This window comes from Tachypleus tridentatus, chromosome 12 (genome assembly GCF_004210375.1).
Source record: "Tachypleus tridentatus isolate NWPU-2018 chromosome 12, ASM421037v1, whole genome shotgun sequence".
Lineage (NCBI taxonomy): Eukaryota > Metazoa > Arthropoda > Merostomata > Xiphosura > Limulidae > Tachypleus > Tachypleus tridentatus.
Genome location: NC_134836.1, coordinates 136,283,914 through 136,310,215, shown reverse-complemented (window position 1 = coordinate 136,310,215; position 26,302 = coordinate 136,283,914). Strand labels below are relative to the sequence as shown.

General features: G+C 32.7%; 1 pseudogene across 1 annotated transcript; it reads right to left on the bottom strand.

Moving 5' to 3' along the window:
* Positions 1 to 314: 314 nt before the first annotated feature.
* On the bottom strand, positions 315 to 25,843 carry LOC143234811 (protein SCO1 homolog, mitochondrial-like; annotated as a pseudogene). Its single transcript, XR_013018809.1, has 7 exons — positions 25,155 to 25,843; positions 19,336 to 19,485; positions 15,899 to 15,989; positions 4,938 to 5,135; positions 3,588 to 3,680; positions 1,544 to 1,659; positions 315 to 868 (listed from the first exon to the last, which is right to left on the bottom strand). The product of XR_013018809.1 is annotated as a protein SCO1 homolog, mitochondrial-like (transcript).
* Positions 25,844 to 26,302: the final 459 nt, after the last annotated feature.

The following is a 26,302-nucleotide window of genomic DNA, read 5'->3' as shown; positions in this document are numbered from 1 at the left end:
GTTTATACACATGTAGTACTTATGTAAGTAATTTAAAGAGTTGCATTACTGATTTGACGAATAGCCCTTAAACTTTTTTTGTTTGTACCAGGAAATTTCTAGATTTATTTTACTAATACTACTAAGAATTTTGAAGGCAATTATTTCATACTTAATACAAGAAATGTCTTAGATACAGGTTAAACCTGTAAAAAGAACTTTAATAGCTACTGGTTTACTACAGTTGTTGACAGTATTAAGTCATTACAAATAAACTAATATATCTTAATTTAGTACAAAGACACTTATTCTGTATCACAGTAAGTATACAGACACAGCTTTGTTAAACCTTTACTATTTGTTCATACTGATACAAGTTTTCACAAAATTAAAACCCATTTTATGTTAATAATTCAGGTTTAAATACATTACAACACATCTATAAGACAACAAAATTACATTTATTGACATACACTTCAGAATATTCAAGTGGAATTATATGTGTTTACTTAACCACTACCAGCAACCGTTTGGCTAGTTCAAGTGCACCCAGGTCTCGAGAAATAGCAATCTATATCCAACTGTTTAATAAAGACAATATGTGTGACCCACTTTAACTTTTACAGACAGTTGCTTAACGTAATTATACGAGATTTCCTTTTATCAAAAAACCTTCAAAGTTTGAAGAAACATGTTAGCAGTGAATGACAACATTATAATCAAAACCATGTTACATGTTAAAACCATCCCTTTTTTATTCATCTTTTCATATTTGAACATGTTCAACTGGATACTACTAGCGATCTCTTCTGCTGTTCTATTCTGTCCATAGTAATCGACAAATTGACCCTCCGGGGTCAAGCAGATAAATGATGATGGTGTGATCAACCTGTAAGCAAGAAATATTACAAACTATTGAAGTTAGTGTATAACAGATGAGTTTCAGTGTAACAGTTTCTCATAAGATATTACTTTTACAAATATAATTATACTAAAAACATAATATTAACAATTGCTGTTACTCTATTTTATTTACTTACTAAAGGCACCACTCTTACACACTATCAGTTTATTAACAAGAGACAACATTATTAAATATATAATGTATTTTAAACTATCCAATAGGCTTTCTGGGAATCAAAACCATTGTAGTGCTGTAAGTACTTAACCTTGTCACTCACCTATTGACAAGAATCGAATGGGACAAGTATCTTCTACATTTATAACAGCTCTAACATCAAGTTACAGCAATGGTCCACAACTTTCTCCACCCAACACTGTCTTTGTACAATGAACCAGTAGGAGGACAAGATTAATAAATTTTTAATGATAAACATCTTACTTTTATTTCACACTGGACGTGATCAACACAAGCATGGCTGCCACAGAGAGTGATGGGGACTTCTGCCATAGAGAATTACAGGAATGTAAAACAAACATGTTCTGTAGCACCAACTTATGTAGGACTCCTCCAGCTTATTGATGGTCATAAGAACTATGTTACATTTCTGATACCTGCTTATTTAGATATTAACAACAGAATATCTTAATTAGATACACTTACAATGTAATCATTGTCATCATCCCTTGGACCTGCACTAAAGTAAACTCGGAATGCTTTAGTAGCCTTCTGAATTTGTTCCTTACTGCCAGTCAATCCAATCAACTTGGGTGAAAATTCTGAAGAAATACAGAAACTAATATACTAACTGACACTTACACATTCAATAAATATATAGTTACTAAACAGTATAAACCTGAGTTTGCGATTATTGAAAAGTATCGCGAGTCAAAAACGTATGAAAGTAACATTACTGAAAAGAAATGTTACCATTAAGTACCCACAGTAAACAGTTGAAATAAGAAAAATTAAATTTGAATTCAATGACCAACCTAAAAAATTACTGTATGTCAGTTTAAATACTTTCTGTAACTCCATATCAAATTCTTAAAACTAGTTTTCATTATTTTCGAATATTAGGCTTATAAGACTACATGCACTGGTCTAACAGTTATGAAATAAATATTTTTAAACTTTACTAAAATGTGTTATTGTGATGGAGATCCCCCCCCATTAGGCAATAAAAGAAACACAACACGAATAAAATAACTATATCAAAGACAGATGGGGAAGTATTGAAATACCACATAAATTAAAACTATTCACATATATCATGATGTTTGGATATAAAATGGGAGGATGGCTATCTCCCACTGTTTACTATCTCTTTCATGCTTGACAAACATACCAGATGGAAGTTTTCATCGACAACTCTTTAAAATCAGTTACTTCTGTAATTTTACTAAACAAAGTGCTAACACTTAATAAACCATATATCACTTAAGGTATATTTTTTTAAATACTTTTTCCTGTCTCCAAACCTTGTGCCCAGTAACACAAGTAACCTCATCAAGGTCAAATTAATTTGAGGACTAGAATAATATAATATGGCTGTAAAATAGCTTTAGAATGTATACATATGTAGTGAAGTGAATTACAGTGTTAGTTAACATTTCATCTTGTTCACTTTACAATGTGTACATGTGTAGTGTGGTGACTAGTACCATCCCTGTCCATGTGTTATACTTTTAAGATAGTAGTGTTATCACAAACTTCAGTCTGTTCATGTGTTATATTTTTATAGTGCTTTGTGTTATCATACCTTTTGTCTATTTAGAGAGATTAGCTCATTTGTCTCCTGTTTATTTTTACTATTTGTATATATTTCTAAAACACCACCATAATACATGTAAAATACTGGTGATGTAGTGTTGCCATGGTACCTATTGTATTACAACTATGTTATTATTCTTGGTGACAGAAAATGCAGCATGTGGAGTTATTGTATTTCAATGTCACCATTTTAATTCGTTATGTCCTCAACTGTTGTGATGTTTATTTCCAACTTCTGTCTAAACCTATTCTACTTGTTCTTTAATTGAAGAATAGTTTTCCATCCAACAAGTGGCAAGTTTTAACACTATCTTACATCTTGTATTTAAAGCCACGTTTATTAATATTCTTCATGTTTTAACTTCCTTATAATACCTTGAAGTTTGAAGTAAGTTCTGTGTTATTATAATGAATCTGTTTATTACTAGTTTGGTCAATAGGTATCATGAATGGTGAAGATAGTGTTTAGATAATTCTTCCACCAAATTAGGCCACTAAGATTACTTTTTGTAGCTGGAATCCTCAGAGAAACATTTTGAAAATACTATGTATGTTAGAGAGTTTGTAAATAAATTATAAGTTGATTATCATTCATTGTCAGGTAAGCTTTTGAATCTTTTTGGTGTTCTGAGAGTTGAAGTAAATTTTGACACTGTTACCATTTAATGTTTATATTTTGTCTCTGCTAGAAACTTAAGTAATGTGCACATTTGTGTTTATTGATCAAATTAGAGACCAGAGTGAATCTGTGACTGCTTGTATGGAATAACTGCTCTTCACATCCGAGTGAAACTTGGAATCAAGGAACGTTGTACAAATGCAAAATATGTGAGACATTTACTGTAGTCAGCTATTACGTCTTCAAAATGTTTCTAACAGTTCAGTTGTAAATCTAAAACAAATACAACGAGAGCTAACTGTCAATTCTTATTACCTCTTGTATAGGACGCAACTGCTTCTACATTATCTCTCTCAGGATCAACTGTGATGAAAACTGGTACAATCTTCGATACGTTTTCTTGCTTTTCTGTATGTTTAAAAACATTGTAGAAACAAAGTTTTGTCACAGGTTTGTTACATATGTTATTACCACTTTCACTAAACAACATTCTAAATGAAACACATAAAAAGGTAACTAGAGTATGTAAAAACGTTTCTTAAAACATTAATTGAAACAATAAAAAACTATACAATAAGTCAGCTACCAAGGCCATGATTCATTACTGTTAGGGGGAAGTAGTAACAAAGGATTATCAAATAGTTATTTGATGTGTGGAGTGTAGAAGAATAAAAATCTCTGAAAATTAACATTATTAGAAATGTATCTATTGACGGCTAATCACACAAGGTTTATGTTCATCAGTAAAGCATTAACATACCAAACTTAACATCACATTTTTATTAACTTCCATAATTTATAATTAACTAGTGCTAATGAAACATCTATGTTCCCACTAGTGTTATACCATACGATTAAATCATCCCTTAACACTTTTGCCCTGGCAGTTTAAAGTATTAAAACACACTTTACTAAAAAAACTGTTTGTTTGTGCACAAAATCCTTGTAATGTTTACTAAAGTCTACCAAAACTTTGTGAAGATACATTTAGTATATTAGAAGTTAGCAGCATATAAATTGTAACAAGTACAACTGGTTATGAGGTTGATCTGATGGAGTTTGTCATTGTTTAAAGGGTCTACAAAGGTTATAATGACATTATATAGGTCAATGATTATGCAATATCTAGAGTAAGATATTCAATATTGGACTCCTTACATTAAGAAGGTCACTGAGATGTTGAAAACAAATTCCAAATATGACTACTGGGATAGCGACTAGGATAGAAAGATTGTCATATCATTCATGGAGAGGTTATACTGAAAACAGAAGAATTGCAGGGATTTATCTGAGATGTTTAACATTGGTATGATAATTAATAGTGTTAATGAATCATTTTTATATTTAATGCTATAAAGAACAAAAATATAAATTACACAGAGTAAGAGTCATCTTCATATGTGATAGGGTCATTGACCTCTAGTACATGTTGCCTTCAGCAATGGTTGATACAATTAATTTAAGAAAGGTTTTATAAATAATTGAATCATACAGGTTTGGTTTTAATGTTTTATATTTATTTCATAGCTTATTTCAGTAGACGAGATGTACCAACAGGTCCCTTGTTGTCCAAGAATTATACATATGCAATATTCATACATACACTTTCTGAACAGTAAGATACAGTTTCATCACAGAAACTAAATCAGTGTGAAACTGACTCACCTAAAATATCCACAACTTCAACCATCTTCTCAATTTCATCTGGACATATGTCTGGACAGTGTGTAAAGCCAAAATAAAGAAGAACCCATTCACCAAAGAAGTCTTGACTAGAGCAAGGCTGACCTTTTGAATCAATTAAGTCAAAACTTCCTCCAATGGAAGCTTTCCCTAATGCTCTCTTTCGTTCTTTGGCAATTGCTAAAGAAAGAATGATCTTATGAAATCTGTTTATATGCAATGTAAACAGTAAACAGTGTATTCCAAACAATATAACTGTAAAAGGTCAATACTCAAATTTCAAATATTAAAAGACACACACACAAATATTAAATATATATATAGTGAACTTAAATAATTACATCCAAATGAAGCCAAATAAGTAAACAAAACCCCATATTAAAAACAGCAAATCCAAACATCTGATTAATTATATTATAATCATTAACTTTTAAACCACAAACAAAACACATTAAACAACATATACTGCAGATTTTTTAAAAGATCCTAGGATACGAGCTACAAGTTAAAATATTTATCATTATAATATGTACACACACACACACAGATACAAAAATATTAAACACGTACACACACACACACACACAAATATTAAACACGTACACACACACACACAGATATTAAACACGTACACACACACACACAGATATTAAACACGTACACACACACACAGATATTAAACACGCACACACACACAGATATTAAACACGTACACACACACACAGACAGATATTAAACACGTACACACACACACAGATATTAAACACGTACACACACACACACAGATATTAAACACGTACACACACACACAGGATATTAAACACGTGCACACACACAGATATTAAACACGCACACACACACACAGATATTAAACACGTACACACACACACAGATATTAAACACGTACACACACACAGATATTAAACACGTACACACACACACAGATACAAATATTAAACACGTACACACACACAGATACAAATATTAAACACGTACACACACACACAGATACAAATATTAAACACGTGCACACACACAGATACAAATATTAAACACGTGCACACACACACAGATACAAATATTAAACACGCGTACACACACACAGATACAAATATTAAACACGCGTAACGCACGCACAGGATACAAATATTAAACACGCGTTACACACACACAGATACAAATATTAAACACACACACAGATACAAATATTAAACACGTGCACACACACACAGATACAAATATTAAACACGTGCACACACACAGATACAAATATTAAACACGTGCACACACACACAGATACAAATATTAAACACGTGCACACACACACAGATACAAATATTAAACACGTGCACACACACACACAGATACAAATATTAAACACGTGCACACACACACACAGATACAAATATTAAACACGTGCACACACACACACAGATACAAATATTAAACACGTGCACACACACACACACAGATACAAATATTAAACACGTGCACACACACACACAGATACAAATATTAAACCGCGTTGCGCACACACACACAGATACAAATATTAAACACGTGCACACACACAGATACAAATATTAAACACGTGCACACACACACAGATACAAATATTAAACACGTGCACACACACACACAGATACAAATATTAAACACGTGCACACACACACACAGATACAAATATTAAACACGTACACACACACACAGATACAAATATTAAACACGTACACACACAATATGTACAAATATTAAACACGTACAATACATATGTTTAATATACAAATATTAAACATATGTATATGTATGTATACACATACATACAAATATTAAACACGTACACACACACACATATACAAATATTAAACATGTGTATATGTATGTATACACATACATACAAATATTAAACAGGTATACAGAGAGAACATTGATACTGAACAGTTACGTAAAGTAAAATAAAACATAATCAAAAGGAAAAACTGCATTAAAAACAGCAAATCCAAACCTCTGACTAACGTTAGTTTATTATAAACAAAAACAAGCTGAAATAAAAATAAAACAACATTTAAGTATGGCATATTACAATTAAAAATGGGTAAACTATATTTCTTTAACAAAAATATTTACAGCCTAGCCACATTAGAAGCACATTATTTAGATTTAAATATTAAAATAATTGAATGATATCACTACAAATATTTTTTGATAAAAGAAAATATTTTTTGTTTTCCATATATGGTTTATCCTCTTCTTATGTACCATAACCTTCAGTTATAAACATTATAACTTCATAATTATTTAGATTTTGTAATATTTTATAATTAATGTTGAAATACTGAAACAAAAATTAACAGTTAATGTATTCAATAAACAAACTAAATAAAATAATTTAAATATTCTGCAACAAATATAAAGAAATAAAGATTAAAGACGTTTTACTAAAAGTTTCTGATAACTATTTTAGTTTTGAATGAGATCATTTAAACAATTTGTCACTACTTTACATGGATGAACACCTGACTGCACATAAAGGTTTGTTTAATTTGGCACTACTTTACATGGATGAACACCTGACTGCACATAAAGGTTTGTTTAATTTGGCACTACTTTACATGGATGAACACCTGACTGCACATAAAGGTTTGTTTAATTTGGCACTACTTTACGTGGATGAACACCTGACTGCACATAAAGGTTTGTTTAATTTGGCACTACTTTACATGGATGAACACCTTACTGTACATAAAGGTTTGTTTAATTTGACACTACTTTATGTGAATGATTGGTTGATTAGTTGGTTTGGCATTTTATGGCACAAAGCAACTTGGCTATCTGCACCAAACATTTGGTAAAAAGTTGAAATTAAAGTAAATTTAGTAGAATTCATAAAAGGAAATTAAGGTAAAACAAAACAAAGTTTGAAAAAAAACGTAAATGCATAAAAACCAATGTTTACATTTGGTCTACAGCAGTAAGAGAAAAACTACAGTCATACAAGTTGTAAAGGACTTTCTGTAGCATAATTGTAATTATCATAACTCACCAGGAAGACTAACATGCAAGTACAAAAACCAACGTTAGTCACCTGAAGTTGACCTTTCCAGTCCTGGTTAAGACTTATTTGACTTTACGGTCATTTTCTAATTTCAAATCGAACTAGATGGACTGTGATTCTTAAAAGAGAATCACATTAAAAAAGGTCGAATATATAAATTAAAAACTTAAATAGCATTAAAAAGATTAATAGCCTTTAAAAAAAAACTAAAAACATCTTCAATGTGGACAGTGTCACCATCATCAATAACACTGTCTAATGTTATGGACAAACACTGGGACAGAACATATTTAAAATGGTGCCGTCGTTGAGAGTCTTAACGACTGCAAGACAGTAAAATGCGACTTATTGTGACCTGAGTGTTGCCCAGACTACACATTGGTGCATCAGTTCTAGATAAAAAAAAAAAAATGATGAGTTAAAAAACTGTGACCAATGCGTAGTCCAGTTAGAACAACTTCCTCTTTCCAATCCTTATGGAATAAAAGATGGCCAAAGTATAGGGTTTTATTTGGAAAAGCTTGTTTTCATTTTGCTCACTCCAAGTACACTGCCAGCTGGCATGGAGCCGAGCCTTTAATACAGAACCATAGTCCATGTATGGAACAGGCACAGTGGTGATAGTGCCAGAGTAGATAGATTTAGCTACGGTGTCAGCGAGCTCATTCCCGCAAATACCAACGTGGCCTGGTATCCAGAAAAACTGGATAGAAGTAGATGTTAAAGAGAAATGGGCCAGTCAGTTTTGAATATCGGTAAGAACAGGGTGTGAACTAATGTGAAATGATTCCAGAGCCAGTAGAGAACAAAGCGAGTCAGTATAAATAGTGCAGTTTGAGTACTGCTTAGCTTCTATGTGATCCAGAGCAAGAGAAATGGCATACAGTTCAGCAGTGAACACAGAAGCTGTAGATGGGATTCTCCCCACAACCACCAAACCACAGCAAAGCCCACATAGTCACCTGATTTTGAGCCATTTGTGTAAAAAAAATGGAAGGATGGTTCGAAAAATGTTCAGTGAATAACGGACAGTTTTTTCTATCAGGAGTGTCTGCTTTTCTCACATGTCTTAAAGATAGGTCACATTTGAGAATTGTAAGAAATCATGGTGGGATGGGCTGACCAGTGGATACAGTAATATCATCCAAGAACAGACCCAATTCTTCCAACTGCACCTGGATACAAAAGCCAAAAGGGACAATGGCAGATCGTTTGTTCTGAAAATGTATGGCCCACAGAGGTAGGAAAACACAATCCCAGATGGGATGCTTTGGTAAGGAACGAAGTTTTGAAGCATAAAGTAAAGACAGTTGCAAACGGTGTCAGGTGTAAAGAAGGTTCATGAAAGTGCATTAGCTCTAAACTAGAGAAGTTCGGAAAGCCCAGGTGCAGAGCCGAAGTCCTTAATGATGAATGTGATCCAGCATCTTTAAGGCCAAGGTTCTGGCAAAGCCATAGACCAGTGATCCATAGTCAAGTTTCGATGGAATAATAGCAATCGTAAATTTAGCATAGAACACTGATCTGCTCCCCAAGTGGTGGAAGAGAGAACACAGAGGATGTTCAGTGCTCTTGTACATTTGACCTGTAGCTGCTTGATGTGTGGTATAAAGGTCAGCTTACAGTCAAAGATAAGCTCCAAGAACTTTGTCTCAAAGACCACAGGCAGCACAACTTCACTGATACAGAGTTCACGATCAAAATGAATACCTGTTGGAGAGAAAGTGCATGCAAACAGTTTTAGAGAGAGAGAGAAGTTAAAGCCATTTGTTGTGGTTCACTTCAGTAAATGATTGAGGGCAGTCTCTACCTGCCGCTCAATATACCTCATGAAATAATAATCAGTGATGAAGAGAAAACCCACCTGTAGAGAAAATGTTATATGTTAAAATGGCTGGTTTGGGTTGAGAAATGCCCCACCAACATTATTTATAAAATACAATGTGATAACTGCCACGACATCTATATTGGAGAAATAAATAGAAAAATGGAAACCAGATTCAAAGAACACAAAAAGTCACCTTCACATGTTTTTGAACACTGCAAATCAAATAAATACAACATAATCATAGAAAACACCCAAATACTAAATAAACAAACACAGAATTACAGAAGCCTTACTTATACAACAACTGAAGCCCAAAGTAAACCAATACAAAGGAACACCTTCATACCTATATTAAAAAATATAATCAAACATCTAAGTAAGCACACCCTATACATTCCTACACTCAGTTACACAACCCCCTTCAAACACGTGGTCAGCTATCGATCAGTTACCTCTTTCTTTCTTTGTGAACCTGACGATGACTAAAGAAGGTTGAAACATTGTTCACTCCTCTACATAAAAATGTTCTCAACCCAAATCAGCCATTTTTACATATATAATATACCTCATGATTGATGACTGACACGAAATGTGAAAGTCGTCTACGTAAAGCCCGTTTGCAACAGTAAGAGGGAGTTGTTCAGTGATGGCATTAATCTTTATACAGAAAAGTGTGACACTCAAAACACAGCCCTGAGGGGTTCCAAATTCCTGTAGAAAAAAACGAGAAAGTGTTAAACCAAGACAAACTTGGAATCGCCTGTCTATTTAAAAATGTTTAAAAAACATGGACAAATGGCCATGTAACCCATATATGTGGAGGTCTCTCAAAATACCTCCACGTTCTATTCTAGGCTTTCTCAGTGTCAAAGAATATTGATAGAAGATGTCATTTGAGAAAGGCTTCTCTGATTGACGTTTCAAGTTGAATCAGGTGGTCCATGGTGTATTGCTGTCATTTGAACCCATGCTGGGTGGAAGAGAGGAGATTGTTTGATTTCAGGAACCAAACAAGACAAGCATTAACCATCCTCTTTAAGGTCTTACACAGACAGCTCATCAAAGCAATTGGATGGTAGTTTGAAGGAATCTGGGTATCCTTCCCAGACTTAGAGAAAGGTAGAACAATAGCCTGGTGCCAGACATAAGGAAAAAACATTCTCCTGCCAGATCTGACTAAAAACAATTACAAGAATAGCAAGAGAAGCAGAAGATGAATGGCAATGCATTTCATAATGTACATCATCAGGGCCAACCAATATACTGCCAGACCAATGAAGGGCCAGTTTGAGTTCCACTAGTCTAAATGGACAATTATAGTCACAGAGAGAATCAGCTCAAAAGGAAAGAGGTGATCACTCTACCCAAATCTTGATAGCTAAGAAGGTGGAGGAAGAAGCAGAAATGCTACGAACCCAGCAAAAGCTTTCACGTAGAGTATCAGCAACGCTTCAGGTATCAGCTACTTCCTGACCATCAAATAGCAAGATCGAGAGGGGGACAAAATCATATTTCCCACTGGCCTTTTAAATCTTGTCCCATATGACTCTGGAACAGGTGGTAGAGGATATGGTGGTTGTGAGCTTAATCCAAGATTCCTTCTAGCTTTGACATCTTACCCACTGAGCATGTGCATGGGCCTGCTGGAAAGCAATGCTGTGCAAGAGTGTGGGATACCTATGAAAAGTATCCCAGGCCCATTTTTTGAGCCTTCTGTGCCATGTGGCAGGCAGGATTCCACCACGGACAAGGATATCAAGGGAAACATGTTTAGGTTTTACGAATACATTGAGCCTGTATTATACAGTCAGTTACTGCTTACAGATGATGGCAGGATCAAGTTCTGTGAAAGCAATAAAGTTTACTTTATCCAGCTTCCACCAGAGCACGCAGGTCAGGTTGCATCCACCATGGCTAGTCTCTCTCAAAATTATAGGAAAATAATCACTGTCAACCCTCTATGAAAAGTGGGAGAATTGTGAAGGGAGCAAATTGAGAGATCTACAGCAGTAAAGGACTGACTAGGAGCATGAAAATAAGTAGAAAAACCAGTATTGATCAGAGAGAATACGTTCTACAGAGCGACCCCTTCTATCAATATCAGCACTTCCCTAGAGGGGATGATGTCCATTAAAGTCCCCCAGGATTAAAATGGGAGACGACAACTGTTCAATGACAGCATCAAGGTCTGACTAATCATAGGTCTCTCCAGACAACAGGTAGAGAGAACAAACAGTGATGGTATGACCTAAGGAAACACAAATGGCTCCAACCCCCAAGGGTGTATCGAGTGGCAAAGACAGGGTGGGCACATGCTGATCAACCAACAGTGCCACCCCTCCATGCACTCATTCATCACACAGCTTGTCATTCCTGTACAAAGAAAACTGCCAAAAGATGACTGTATTGGCAGGTTTCAGAAAATGTTCCTGTAAGGAGAGACATACAGGATGGTAGAAAGCAATCAGTGTTTTGATGTCTTCCAGATTAGAACATAAACCTTGACAGTTCCATTTTATTAAGGTGGCCATTTTTACTTATATGTAGGTGAATTGGGTGGAGAACCCTTCTGTTTACTACCACGTCTTTTTTCTATACAGTCTTTATTTGAGGGAAGTCTATCGACCTCCATGGATCCTGCCCTCAGTCAATTGGGCAGGTCTTTGCTGTTGGAAGAGGATTCCAGTGACTGAGGATATGAACGAATTATCATTTTGCAGCTTGGAGTGGGAGAAGAAGATGTATCCAAAAAAATGCCTGTACCTGGAATCAAAGTAAGTGGATCTTGGGATTTGCTAGAATGTATGTTAGGGAAAGAGATGGTTGTTGAAGTTTATTCAACTTTTTTAACCATGGAGGTCAAAAGACTTTTCATTTAGTTTGAGAACAATTATTTTAGGATCACTGTAGTAGTGGAACTAAGTGCAGCAGCATACATCCAAGATGAAGAGGTAGACAGCAGCTTTCGAGGGTTTGGAATGTATGGCTGTACTCTGCAATTAAGATAACTTGCCTTGGTGGTGGCAGGTAGACATGGTGATGTAAATGTCAGAATGAGGACATTGGTTAGCATCATAATTCCATCTTTGCAAGTGGAAATATGTCTCATTGCAGAAACTCCTTGGGTGGAGAAACCAGCAAGAATCTCTGACTTGGGGATGTTTTTCAAATACCCCTTCAACAACACCTCCTTGTGATGAATTCAAAGTAGCATGAGGTGTAACCTCAATAGATATATCCCCAATTACCTTTGAATGCAAGAGGAGTTCACTGTGTTGAGATGTGGATGTTTCCACCAATATGTCACCAGATCAAAGCTTCTCTACTAACTTTGGAGAGCCAGCAAGACCCTTCTGAATGAAAAAAGGAGACATCTGCCTTAAAGGTTTGTCTGAAAGAGAATGTAGTGTAAGAAAATGAAGTACAACAGGTGTTACAGGTGTTGAAGATTGCTGCTTAGAATCTTCAAGATGTGGTTGTTTTTCTATGGACTGTTTTTTCACTATTTTATTTAAATTTTTATTTGGAGAATCCATACTAAAAACATAAATATTTCAGTGCCCATTGAACCCACCCACCATGGAGCCCTATGAGGAGACCCACTACAATGCCACACAAGGACACTGCAGCAATGCCACGATTTCATGAGTACTATACCTAAACACCAGCATCAGATACAATGTTCACAACACCTGTTGAGAACATCCAACACTGGTACTTAGTTGACCCTAGCCCAAGTGGAACAGCCGATTGACTTAGGGGAGGCCAACCAAAGGCTGCCCATCTACAGGAATTCAAGGCCAAAGCGGTGTGTTAGGGTTGGACCCCTCAACCACTAGGATACTCTCCTCCCCTTCACTGGTCACCACACACAGTAAACACTTTGGTGGATTGAAGATCCCAGAGGAGGTAAGTTGAAACAACAGAACCTTCCCTGGAAGGCCACCTCATCACATACAGGAATACTCACCACATCTAATATGTTGTATAAAATGTGCAGGTTATGGATTGGATTATATTGAGCAGACTGGGGACCAATTAAAGAACAGAATGACTATCCACAGACAACAGATAAATCACCCATAATTGTGACAAAATCAAACTGAGTAAACATTTAGACCAATGTGCAAAAGAAAAACACCCGAAATTCAGTGTAATACCATTCTATGAGGTTGAAAAAGACTTTGAGCAAACTAGAAAAACTATGGAGAAACATTTTATCCATAAATACAAGCCAGAATTAAATGAAATTCCTCTAAAATAGTGGTATGAATAATTTTATGAAAACTTTACAAATCTCGTGACTCTGATGACGTTCTCATCCACAATCGAATATAGTAACATTCTGTATTTTCCAACCATTTTATAATGCAGTGTGGTCAGTGAAGCATGAAACGCATAACTGCAAATGAACGACCTTAATATTGTCATGTGAGGCTTTAATTTTTATATCAAGTTCGTGATTAGTTCATTTTTGCACACACACACACACAGAAAAAAAATTATATATTTATTTATTTATAGAAATATTAAACATATATATGCAAAAAATAAACATGCGTGCATTGTATACGCACACAAGTTTCAAAATTAATGTCAAATCCGTTTCTTGCTAACATGATACACAGACTGTGGTGTTTAACAACTTTGACAATATAACATCATCCATTTTTAAAAATTGTTTAATCAACACTTCATACTCTGCTAAATGTTTAAAGAGCCATACTAAGTTAACATGTTTTATCTTGCATCTTTACATTTGGTCAATAAAGATAAGTGTAATGACTTCAATGGTCAATTTTCAGTACTATGACTATCAGTGATACTGATAACCATAATTTGGTTGAAATGCCAGTGGCCATGTTTTTCTTATCCTCACTATCACTTCATATATATATCTATCAATTTTCATATTTCATCAAAATGCAGTTGCACTATTTGTTAACATGTTAAACAGCTTCAATGTTGTTTTAATAAATAAAAATGATATTACACGTAAAAAATCTGCTTGGTATTCAGGATTAAATGGACTAAAAGCTATCAACCTGTCAAAGTGCAACACCAGATCACTTCACCTTCTAAAGATGCAATGTGTGCCTTAGTTCAAGATTAATCAGTCAGCTGACTCCATTTATTTTACAGTTTTTGGACATCAGCACTTCTGAGACATATTTTTATAGTTTTCAGGTATCAAGAAAGTCCTGAAAAATATTTTAGTTTCAGGTGTCAAAGAGAGTCGTGAAAGACATTTTTTACAGTTTTCACATGTCAAAGAGAGTCCTGAAAGACATTTTTTACAGTTTTCACATGTCAAAGAGAGGGCTGAAAGACATTTTTTACAGTTTTCACATGTCAAAGAGAGGGCTGAAAGACATTTTTTACAGTTTTCACATGTCAAAGAGAGGGCTGAAAGACATTTTTTACAGTTTTCACATGTCAAAGAGAGTGCTGAAAGACATTTTTTACAGTTTTCAAATGTCAAAGAGAGCCCTGAAAGACATTTTTTACAGTTTTCACATGTCAAAGAGAGTCCTGAAAGACATTTTTTACAGTTTTCAAATGTCAAAGAGAGTGCTGAAAGACATTTTTTACAGTTTTCACATGTCAAAGAGAGTGCTGAAAGACATTTTTTACAGTTTTCACATGTCAAAGAGAGTTTTCAAAGACATTTTACACAGTTTTCACATGTCAAAGAGAGTCCTGAAAGACATTTTTTACAGTTTTCACATGTCAAAGAGAGTCCTGAAAGACATTTTTTACAGTTTTCACATGTCAAAGAGAGTCCTGAAAGACATTTTTTACAGTTTTCAAATGTCAAAGAGAGTCCTGAAAGACATTTTTTACAGTTTTCACATGTCAAAGAGAGTGCTGAAAGACATTTTTTACAGTTTTCACATGTCAAAGAGAGTGCTGAAAGACATTTTTTACAGTTTTCACATGTCAAAGAGAGTTTTCAAAGACATTTTACACAGTTTTCACATGTCAAAGAGAGTACTGAAAGACACTTTTTTCACAGTTTTCAGATGTTAGGCTAGTTTTCGATAACACCTTATTACTCACCCAGTTCTTTTTCCTGTTTTACATACTGCATTCCCAGTAAAAAAATTCCTCCTATACCAAAGGTCACCAAAAGACTTTTCCATGTGATGGGCTAAACAGAAAAATAAAAGCATATAAACTAGAACACAAATAACCATATGAAAAAGAATTCAGAGATGAAACATTTCACACACAATATATGATACAATGATTTTTGTTTGTTTGTTTATTTGGAATTAAGCAAATGCTACACAATGGGCTGTCTGTGCCTGCCCACTACAGGTATCGAAACCCAGTTTCTAATGGTGTAAATCTGCAGACGTACCACTGTGTCACAACAAACCACTTCAGTACAGAAATAAGAATTTTTTACATTATGGAAAACATCTTGGTTTTGCCATTGTCAAAACAAGATTATTATAAAAAGTTGTTGTAAGTACTTTGAATCTTATTTAAATAACTTCCAAATAGTTTAAAACTGTGTTTTATTACTTATAAATTTAATTATTTGTGGATTTTATTTCATATGCAATTATTATTAACTGATTATCAGTAAATCAACATTATTAATACAATATTCAGATATAAAATCTGTAATAAATTACAATATTTTAATAGTAATGTTGATACACTGATACAAAAATTAATATGGATTTAATAAAGAAATTTCAATAAAATTATTAAATTGTTCTATAATAAATACAAAGTGTATAAAATCAGAGAAATTCTATTAAAAATTACTAAACATTTTTAGTTAAAAATAAGTTTATATAAGAACTTGCCACTTTTTGTGGATGTACACCTTAAGCTGCATACAAAAGCACGACAGTCACAGTAAACTATCACTTTACTGATGTCGTATTAATTAGTGCCTCTACCATACTGAGGACAGGAATGTTAACTTTAAGAGGTAAGTTTTATCTTAATTACCCATAAATGATAGTACCTTATTTTTATTATGTATATATTTTTCATTTTTCATATTTTTCTTATTTCAACTTGAGAGAGTAGTCACCTTTTCACAACTTTCTGCAGAGAGTGAAAGGTGATATAGACATAGGATATTGTGGGCTTCAACACCCACATCTTGCTCTTCTAATTTTCTTATGCGAGACTAGCAAACTGGAAATTAAAACTGATAGATGGTGTATCCCCACCACAATGTGGGTCCTACTTCCATTGTCACCTCCATAACTTAGGATACATTTTGTAATCCAACATTGTAGCTTGTATCCTAGGATCCAGTTTTTTAAAAAAAATGTGCAGTGTATTTTAAAACTTTTATTAAACAATTAAAATAATTTCATGTTAATGTGCTTTAGTTTATGTCTTGAATATTTTATAGCTATAATATAATTAATCAGAAGTTAGGATGTTTTTAATGCAGTCCTTCCTCATGATTTGGTTTATTCATTTCACTTCATTTAGATATAAATTATTTAATTTCACTACATGTATATATATTTATATAATCAGAAAACTTTTCTCATGCAGTACTTCCTAGAAAAAAAAAACTTTTTTTTGAAACTGTTCACGACTGTTTTTACAATTAGGTATTAATACTATGTTTTGTACTTGTTTGCACAAAGAGCCACCCATAGAGTAGCATTTCTGCTGGTAAGTATAATTTAGATGTGATGAACTTCTACAGTTACAAAAGAAAAGGATTTTGATGTAGTGGTTGATTAGTCTCTTACGACATCCAAGCAGTGTACGGTTACTAGTGGTAGAATAAATAAGAATTTGTGTTGTAACTACAGAAATATATAAAAAAAGTCTACAGAAGTTATAATATTATTGTACAGGTCATTGGTTAGAACACATTTTGAATATTTTGTTCAATCTTGGATTCCTTACTTTAGAAAAGACACTGAATTATTGGAAAGGGTACAGAGAAAGGTTACTACAATTGTGCCTGGGAAGGTAGGGATGTCATATCAGGAGAGGCTGAAATCTCTCAGATTATTTTTTTGTGACAAAATAAGAGTTGGAGGGGGGACTTATTTAGGTGTTAAGATTGACAACAGAACTGACATTTCAACTGCATCTTTTTTAGATATCCATCACACACAATCTATATAAGTAACTGAGACACAACACAAAGAACAGAATCTCACTTTTGATGTACATTCCACCACAGACACAATTCAAGCCAAGTTTTAGTCCATAATTCACTATTTTAGAGTAAACATTTTCCATCAGTTCCCTTCTTGTTGTGCTCAGTTTAATAAAAATAACTTCAATTTTTACCATTGTAGTTACTCTTTCAAACTAAACCAATGATCTGGCATGGTTAATTTTTTCATGTTATGTATTTAACATAACATTAAATTTCAAATTGTCTCTCACCTGATGAAGAGTTTATAAATTAGCCACATAAACTGCATTCAATAAATACATAATGGAGTTCACCCAAAAGTTTATTTAATGGTGTTACAGTCTTTCTTACTACACATCTTTATAAATGAAAATTAAATTCCAAATAAATATCAATCTGGAACTACATGACAGACATTGAGGGTATTTCTTGTATTTACTTATAATTTGTAAGAATGTATTTATGGTGAAGCCATGAAAACTTCTGTGAATTATATTACATTTACAATGTACCTTTTAAAGAAATCGATATTACTTCATGAGAAGATTAAAACTAGTAAATATTGTACTGCTTACACATCAAGTGTCTCTAAGGACAGAAAGAAAGATACAAAGATAGTGTTAACAAAATACTATCTAACACACATGTTCAACATAAAGATGGAAGCTGATAAAGTACTACATAACACACACGTTCAATATGAAGATGAAAGCTAATAAAGTACTACGTAAACACATAAGTTCAACATGAAGATGGAAGCTAATAAAATACTATCTAACACATACATCCAAGACAAAGATGGAAGCTAATAAAATACTATCTAACACACACATCCAAGATAAAGATGGAAGCTAATAAAATAATCTAACACATACATCCAAGATAAAGATGGAAGCTAATAAAGTACTACATAAACACACATTCAATATTAAGATTAAAGCTAACAACAAATTACCACATATACAAAGTACAAAACTATAGCTATTTGGTAAGTGATTTTACATGAATCAATGTGCCCACCTTGTTACTGTATTGATAGATATATACTATACAAACTAGTTCCTCCCTTTTATCCAAATGCAGCTCTATAAAAGATGTTAATTCAGTCAAACCTCTATCTGAGGAAAAATCTTTATTCCTACAAGTTTTGACAAGTAAAATATTAACAACATTTCATGTACTTTAATACAGATATTTATGTAAATAAATGGCTTTTCAAAAATACTCTAATTTTAATTTTCCATGTATAATATAACATACATACAAACATGTACCTTAGCTTGAAGAGATATTACAACAGAAACTCATCACGTACGTAAGATAATTACACATAAGCAAATAGATCAAATTAGAGCCTCACTCCTTTTCCTTTCCCTGTTGACTTCTTTCCTTTTCGTAGATCACTTCCAGTACTGAGTCTCCTACAAGAATTCCCTAGTTCTCTCACCTTACTCCACTGACCCCAAGTAGAACACAATGAAGTACTCCATCGATATGTTCCACAAATTACCTATTAGAGAGAGAAGCAATGAGAACAAAAATGTATTGAACACTTTAACTTCTGAACATAGTAAAATACACTTGTCTTACTTTTGTATTAGTGAAACTAGAAGTGTTTCATGAATGTGATATAAAGTTGTTTAAAAGTAACAGTAAAGAAACTCAAGTTTATTGACTAAGGTTCGAAGAGAGTACAAGTTGGTATTTTTGTACACTAATGGACTGATGTGGTTAAATGTTGTTGACTTGAATATTAGTTACATCATGATTGAAGGTTCTCAACCTATAAGTGGTAAACCAAAACAAGGTTGTCACAGTGTCACAAACTTTGAAAACGCATAACAGCTTACACACTTTTGAGCATTTGTTTGCTAAGTAAACTAGGTTTTAACACTAAAGCTAATTAAAGTCAAAACTGCCCATCAATGTTTACAAATGGCAAAACAAAATGAGAAACACTAGCTGATGCCTAGACTTGTTATTGTATTCAGGCAGAAAAAAAATATATTAAAACACAGAACATATAAAGATGTTTAGAAATAAATCATGTACTTTAATTTAAAATACAGAACACATAAAAGATATGCTACAGATACAACATACACATCAAGTTAACATGGAGAACAAAGATACGTTAACAATAAATCATGTACTTTAGGTTAAAATACAGAACACATAAAAGATATGCTACAGATACAACATACACATCAAGTTAACATGGAGAACAAAAAGATACGTTAACAATAAATCATGTACTTTAGGTTAAAATACAGAACACAAAAGATATGGTACAGATACAACATGTACATCAAGTTAACATGGAGAACAAAAATATACGTTAACAATACATCATGTACTTTAGGTTAAAATACAGAACACATAAAAGATATGCTACAGATACAACACCTACCTGCAATTCAACTAAAGAATACGTGCTCATGTTTATTTACAGAATGTCATGTTTCTCACATTTAACACATATTAAAATTCACAATAAATGTTTCTCACAAGTCAGTAACTCAACATAAATACACACAAGATGACAAAAAGATATTAAAAACCTGAGTTAAATCATATGGTTGTTTTAAAGGCCAGGCTTAATAGTTTAATTGTAACTAACTGTCCTTTCAACACTGAATCATATACAATGTAAATGAATTTCAATTTTATTTTTTTATTTAACTTCTTTTTAGAACTTTTCTTACATTTTAATTTTATTATTTTGGTTTAACTCATGGAACAATACTTTTGTTTTTTATACTTAACTTTGAGGTTTTATTTAAATATCACAAAGAACCACACCCTTACAGAAAAGGCTTCACTTCCATTTAAAAAAAAACACAATAAAATTAGATATAGTAATTTTTGTAAAAAGAAGTAAAAATAAGTGAATTTAGTTATAAAGACACTATTGTGTTGAACAACAAATTTTATCTGTTGGCTTTTGTTAATGAGGAACTATTAAAGGGAAGCACGTGAATTATTAAGTGGTGATGCCATACATGGATAAAATAAGAAGACATTACACTACTCAGGTACTGATAGAGTAGGAAGGATGTAGTTTTTATAGTGCATAGGGGCTGATGATGTAGGGAAAGGTAGGTCAGAGGAGCTAATTGATAAATTACAAGTGGTTGATAAAGGCATTTAAAGATAAAGACCATAACTTAATTTTATTATAAATACTGTCCAGAATTAACTGTATGCTAAGTTTATATTGGTATGTAAGGATGAGCAGTAGGCTGGTTGGACTTGTAAGATCCATTTACTAAAAGAAAGGAGCTTTCTGGAATGGATGGTTTGTATTTATACAGGGTACAGGATGGCTTGTTTTGCTAAAGCTATTAACTTAGATTTAAGGGAAGTTTTAGACTAGGACTAAACAACAGTGAGGGCCAGGAAAAACTAAATGTAAAAAGAATAAGAGACAGAAGAGTTTAACATAAGAAATCAGTATCAAAGTAGTTATATAAAGATAGGCTTAACTGTTACTATTATAATGATACATGAAATATTCAAGGTATTCTTATTATATCAAAATCCCACATCCCTACCAGTTTCCTAAAGTTGTCTATTATAATGATACATGAAATAAAATAGACAACTTTAGGGAACTGGTAGGGATGTGGGATTTTGATATAATAAGAATACCTTGAAACACAGTTAAATGTAGATGATTTTGATGACAGAAATGTCTTTGAAATACATGGAAATATTTAATATGGATAGAGTAGAGTACAAGTTACTTTACATGCACAATGTGAGTTACATCTTGTTGAAGATGAGGATGTCAAAGATAACAGCAAGGACATTGAATCCTAAAAGGCTTTTAGTGGGAATCTGTTACAGACCACCAGATGATACTGATGAAATTAGTGAGAAACTTTATAATTAAATTAAGATTTCAGTTGTAAACGAAATAAAAATTATTGTTGATTTTAATTTCAGACATTTAGATTGGGAAACTCTTAAGAGTCAAACCATGATAGTAAAAAGGTTTTTTTGAAACATTTTAAGATAGGTTTCCTCACCACTTATTCAAATAACCTTCTAAAAACAAGGTTATTTTATATTTATTGTTAACTACAAATGATCCAGAGAGTAGAAAGTGAGAAACATGTGGATGTAATTCATCATTACTGTCAAGTTTGATGATCTGATACACATGGAGATAAGGAATAGTGATACTTTGGTTACAAATTTCAAAAAAGAAAATTTGAAGATATATCACCAGAGTAATCTGTCGTGATTTGGACAGCTGTATTATCTGAAAACACTGATTGCATGTGAAAACAGTTTAAAGATAAATTTTAAATATTCAAAGTAAATATATTTGTTATAGAAAAAAATGGTGAATGTTAGTAAATAACCAGTTTGGATCACTCGGAGTTTATGAAATAACATTAAAGAAAAGCATCATAAACTTAAAAAACATTATATTGACTGATATGACAGAAGATTAGGAATATTGTAGATTTAAAAAAACTGATAAAACATGAAATTATGACATCAAGAAGGATGTATGAAAAAAGGTTGGCTGATAATTTAAAAAATAACAGTAAGGGTTTTTTTTTACAAACTTTAAAATGGAGGTAGGACCCTTGAGGTATGATAAAGAAAGGTTAGTACATGATGATTATGTGATGGCTGGGTTATTAAATTTTACTTTTTCTAAGATTTGAGCACTATTATATATCTGAAACAGGATAAACAGAAATGAGATCAAACAAGAACATGAGTTCTGAGCTGGTTAATGTTTTACTTGTTTTGAAGTAAAATGCTACACAATGGGCTGTCTATGCTTTGCCCACGACAGGTATTAAAACTTGGTTTCTAGGGTTGCAAGTCTGCAGATGTGCTGCTGTGCCACTGTGGTTTTCCAGCAGGTTAAAAAAAATTGGAAAGTTTAAAAAAATAAGTTTCAGGTCAAATAACATTTCCCCAAGGGTTTTGAAGAGTGGGCAGGTAAGACTACTGAGAGTTAGCTAATACAACTCTTTTCAAGGAAAATTATAAAAATTGTCCCAGTAATTACAAATCCATTAGTTCTACGTAAGTCATGAAAAAAGTTTAGGAAAGTCTGTTTAAAGATGCTTTACCAAAGTTTAGAACTTCTTGGATATTCAATATGGTTTTACTAACAGAAAATATTGTTTTAAAACTACTTTCATATTCTTTGTACATTTGGTGTATCTGTATTTTCAGAAAGCAACTGACAAATGGCACATAAAAAACTTATAAAAAAAATTATATCTACAGGTGTGTAGGATAAGTTAAGTAATTGACACATAAAAATTACATAAAACTATGTGAGAATACATATTAACATAACAAAATAGTTAAACATTGAGTTAACATTAAAACAACTCAAGAGAGTTCAGAAATTCCAAAAGTACCTTAAACACCTTGTACAGCCATTTGTTTAATTATAATTAACAACAAAAGGTTATACATGTAAACTTACAAAGTCATTTCTACAAATAATAAATATAATCCCAATAGAAATCTAAAGTTATAAATCAATAGATGTTCTTAAAATACTATCACTAAGTAATCCTGATCAAATATCCAAATGAAATTCAGTTTAAGCAGAATATACATAATTATACATCCAGATGAAGGATTAAACAACATTAGGGCTATCTGCCGAGTCCACACAGGTGAATCAAACCTGTGATTTAAACATTGTAATACAATTAAGGATTAAACAATATTTGGATATGTCTGGATTAAACAGGACCAGTATATTTCTGGATTAACAGATAAGCCAGTTAACCCTGTGTGACCAGGTACAGGTCAAAGTGTATATGTCATGACCTTTTACCAAGTGCCATTCAACATGTTGTTACGATGTAAGAGCTACAAATATTTATTTTAATCTACATTGATGATTTAGTGAAATACCACAATAGAGAGAGAATAAACACCAGATACAATACATATAAACTGTACATATGTATTTTAGAAGTTACACAACTTCAATACACAAATTGTACTATGAACAAAAATAGTATTAGTGATGACATGAACATGAGCCTGACTTAGTAACATCTGGATACGATAGATACTGCCTATTCACAGACATATCTTAAAAACAAGACATATCTGTGGATCATGTTTGTTGTAACACATCTGATTTCTTTATGAAAAGCTTACCACATTTTGTGTAGATGTACAAAATAAAGTTCGAATAACAGTTAACAGTCCGTCAACAACAGGTCAAGCTAGTGCACATTTCATTAAGTGGATTGTAAGGCTGTACTTGGATAAAAGTTAAATTACTTTAATACTGTTCAAAGTAAGTTTACTTAGAAGAAATTGTTTTATGTTCATGGCAAGAACTTTGTTAGAAACAGTTTAATATAATTTAGGTGGAGAAGAAGGAACTTATTTTGCCTTTAAGACAAGAGAATAAGTATAGACTGGTTAAAGTATGTTAGGCAAAGAAGTCAGTCAACAGAATTGCTTTATCATCAATACTTATTCTGATATTAAGGAAATGTGGCTTGTTCTTTATTTTCATGTTAATAAGATGAATAAAAACTGGTGTTTTATACAAATAAAGAGAACAGTAAACTGTATACAGAGAAATATGTCTTTATCACACAATTATCTGTATTACATCAAAGATATACCAGTGACCAACCAGCTCTGCAGAGCCCTTTTGAAATAATTACATGAAAATACACCATTTTAATTATACATGTACACATGCCAATAACACTGGAAAAACTGTAATAAAACAATGTAAAAATTATGGCTTTTATATGAATGTATCATATTAAAGTGAAAATGTCTGCAGTCATAGCATTGAAGATATTCTGTTTATAAAGCAAAATTAAGATTCAATAAGCTGGTTACCAACATGATAGTCACCACTAAAAACTGTGATTCATATCATCATCCACACCGAACTTTTAATAAAATATACCATCCAACATTCACCATTTTGTTTTGTTTTACCTCTAGTGTTATAATAATATATATAATATTGGAAACTATAAACCAACCTTCACAGTTCTGATCTCCTATTTCCTCCTTTCAATTTCAAACAGGTATAACTAAACTTGTACAATTTTTCAATTATTTATAAGCGCGCATATTTATAAGAATGTTGTATTTTCCACACAAACATATATAAATATATATAAAACAGTTCACGAGTGGCTTTATCCTTACCTTCGGCTTTCGAAGCAAAGACACAGCTGCAGGTAATGGTATAGGTAAAACTATTCTATTTATCATGAATTTAGGCCTATTAGTATTACTGCAAATTGTGTAATAACTCTTACTAAATACATAACTGGGACTAATTGTTTTTAGAATGACCCTGGAGTTGTAATATGTTTCCTGTGTTCTTATAACTGAACTTGTAAGAATCCTGTGCAGTATTCCAAACCAAGGCTTACAAAAAAGTTCAGATCCGTATAGCATCATACTCTTCTTTCATAACACGGAACACGTTTTCTTCATATCAAAATAATCCATAAAATAATAAAACAAAACTTGCATAGTTTTTACACTATGTAAGGAAGTGATCATTTATTTGTAAATCAGTACTCTGGAATAAATGACAAAAAAAGTATTTTACATCGTTTTAAAATCTGACTAATTTAAATAAGTGTACAATTTGAGTACTTGTTTCGTTAGACCTAGAGGTAGGAGTGGCTTGTTACGCAATTGATATGTGGATCTAAATGTTCCAACGTTATTAACATCATCAATTTTAATTGTTTAGCCACTTCAGTAGTATTTAACTGTCACTCTTATAACGCACCCACGATCCAATGAGCGATGTTGCAGCAGTTACTGAACCAGGTGTAAACTATAGACCCTTGTTTCACAGCCCGGCAAAAATGAGGTACAACAAAGAATAATTTGATGAACGTTTCATCAGAACAACTTCTTTTTTTGAAGAGAAGAGCCATTCTGTCTGAAGTAATTTTCATATTTTTAAGCAAACATTGTTGCTAGTTCATATCCATATACAATCTGTTGTTTTTTTAACAATTTTAATAATTGTTAGGAATTCATATTAATTCTTTAAGCAGTAGTTTTGTTTCAGTAAGTTTTATAAACACATAATTATTTTAATATCAGTTTTAATAAATATATTACAATTTTTGTTGTTTTTTTACTGTTCACCAAGTCCTCCGCTAGTGCAGCGGTAGGTCCACGGATTTAAAACGCTAAAATCAGGGATTCGATTACCTCGGTGGACACAGCAGATAACTCGATGTGGCTTTATTAAAAAAAAAAACAGCAACACACACACTCACACTGTTCACTAAAGGTGAAAATGTAATCTGTGACACAGAAACCTACTG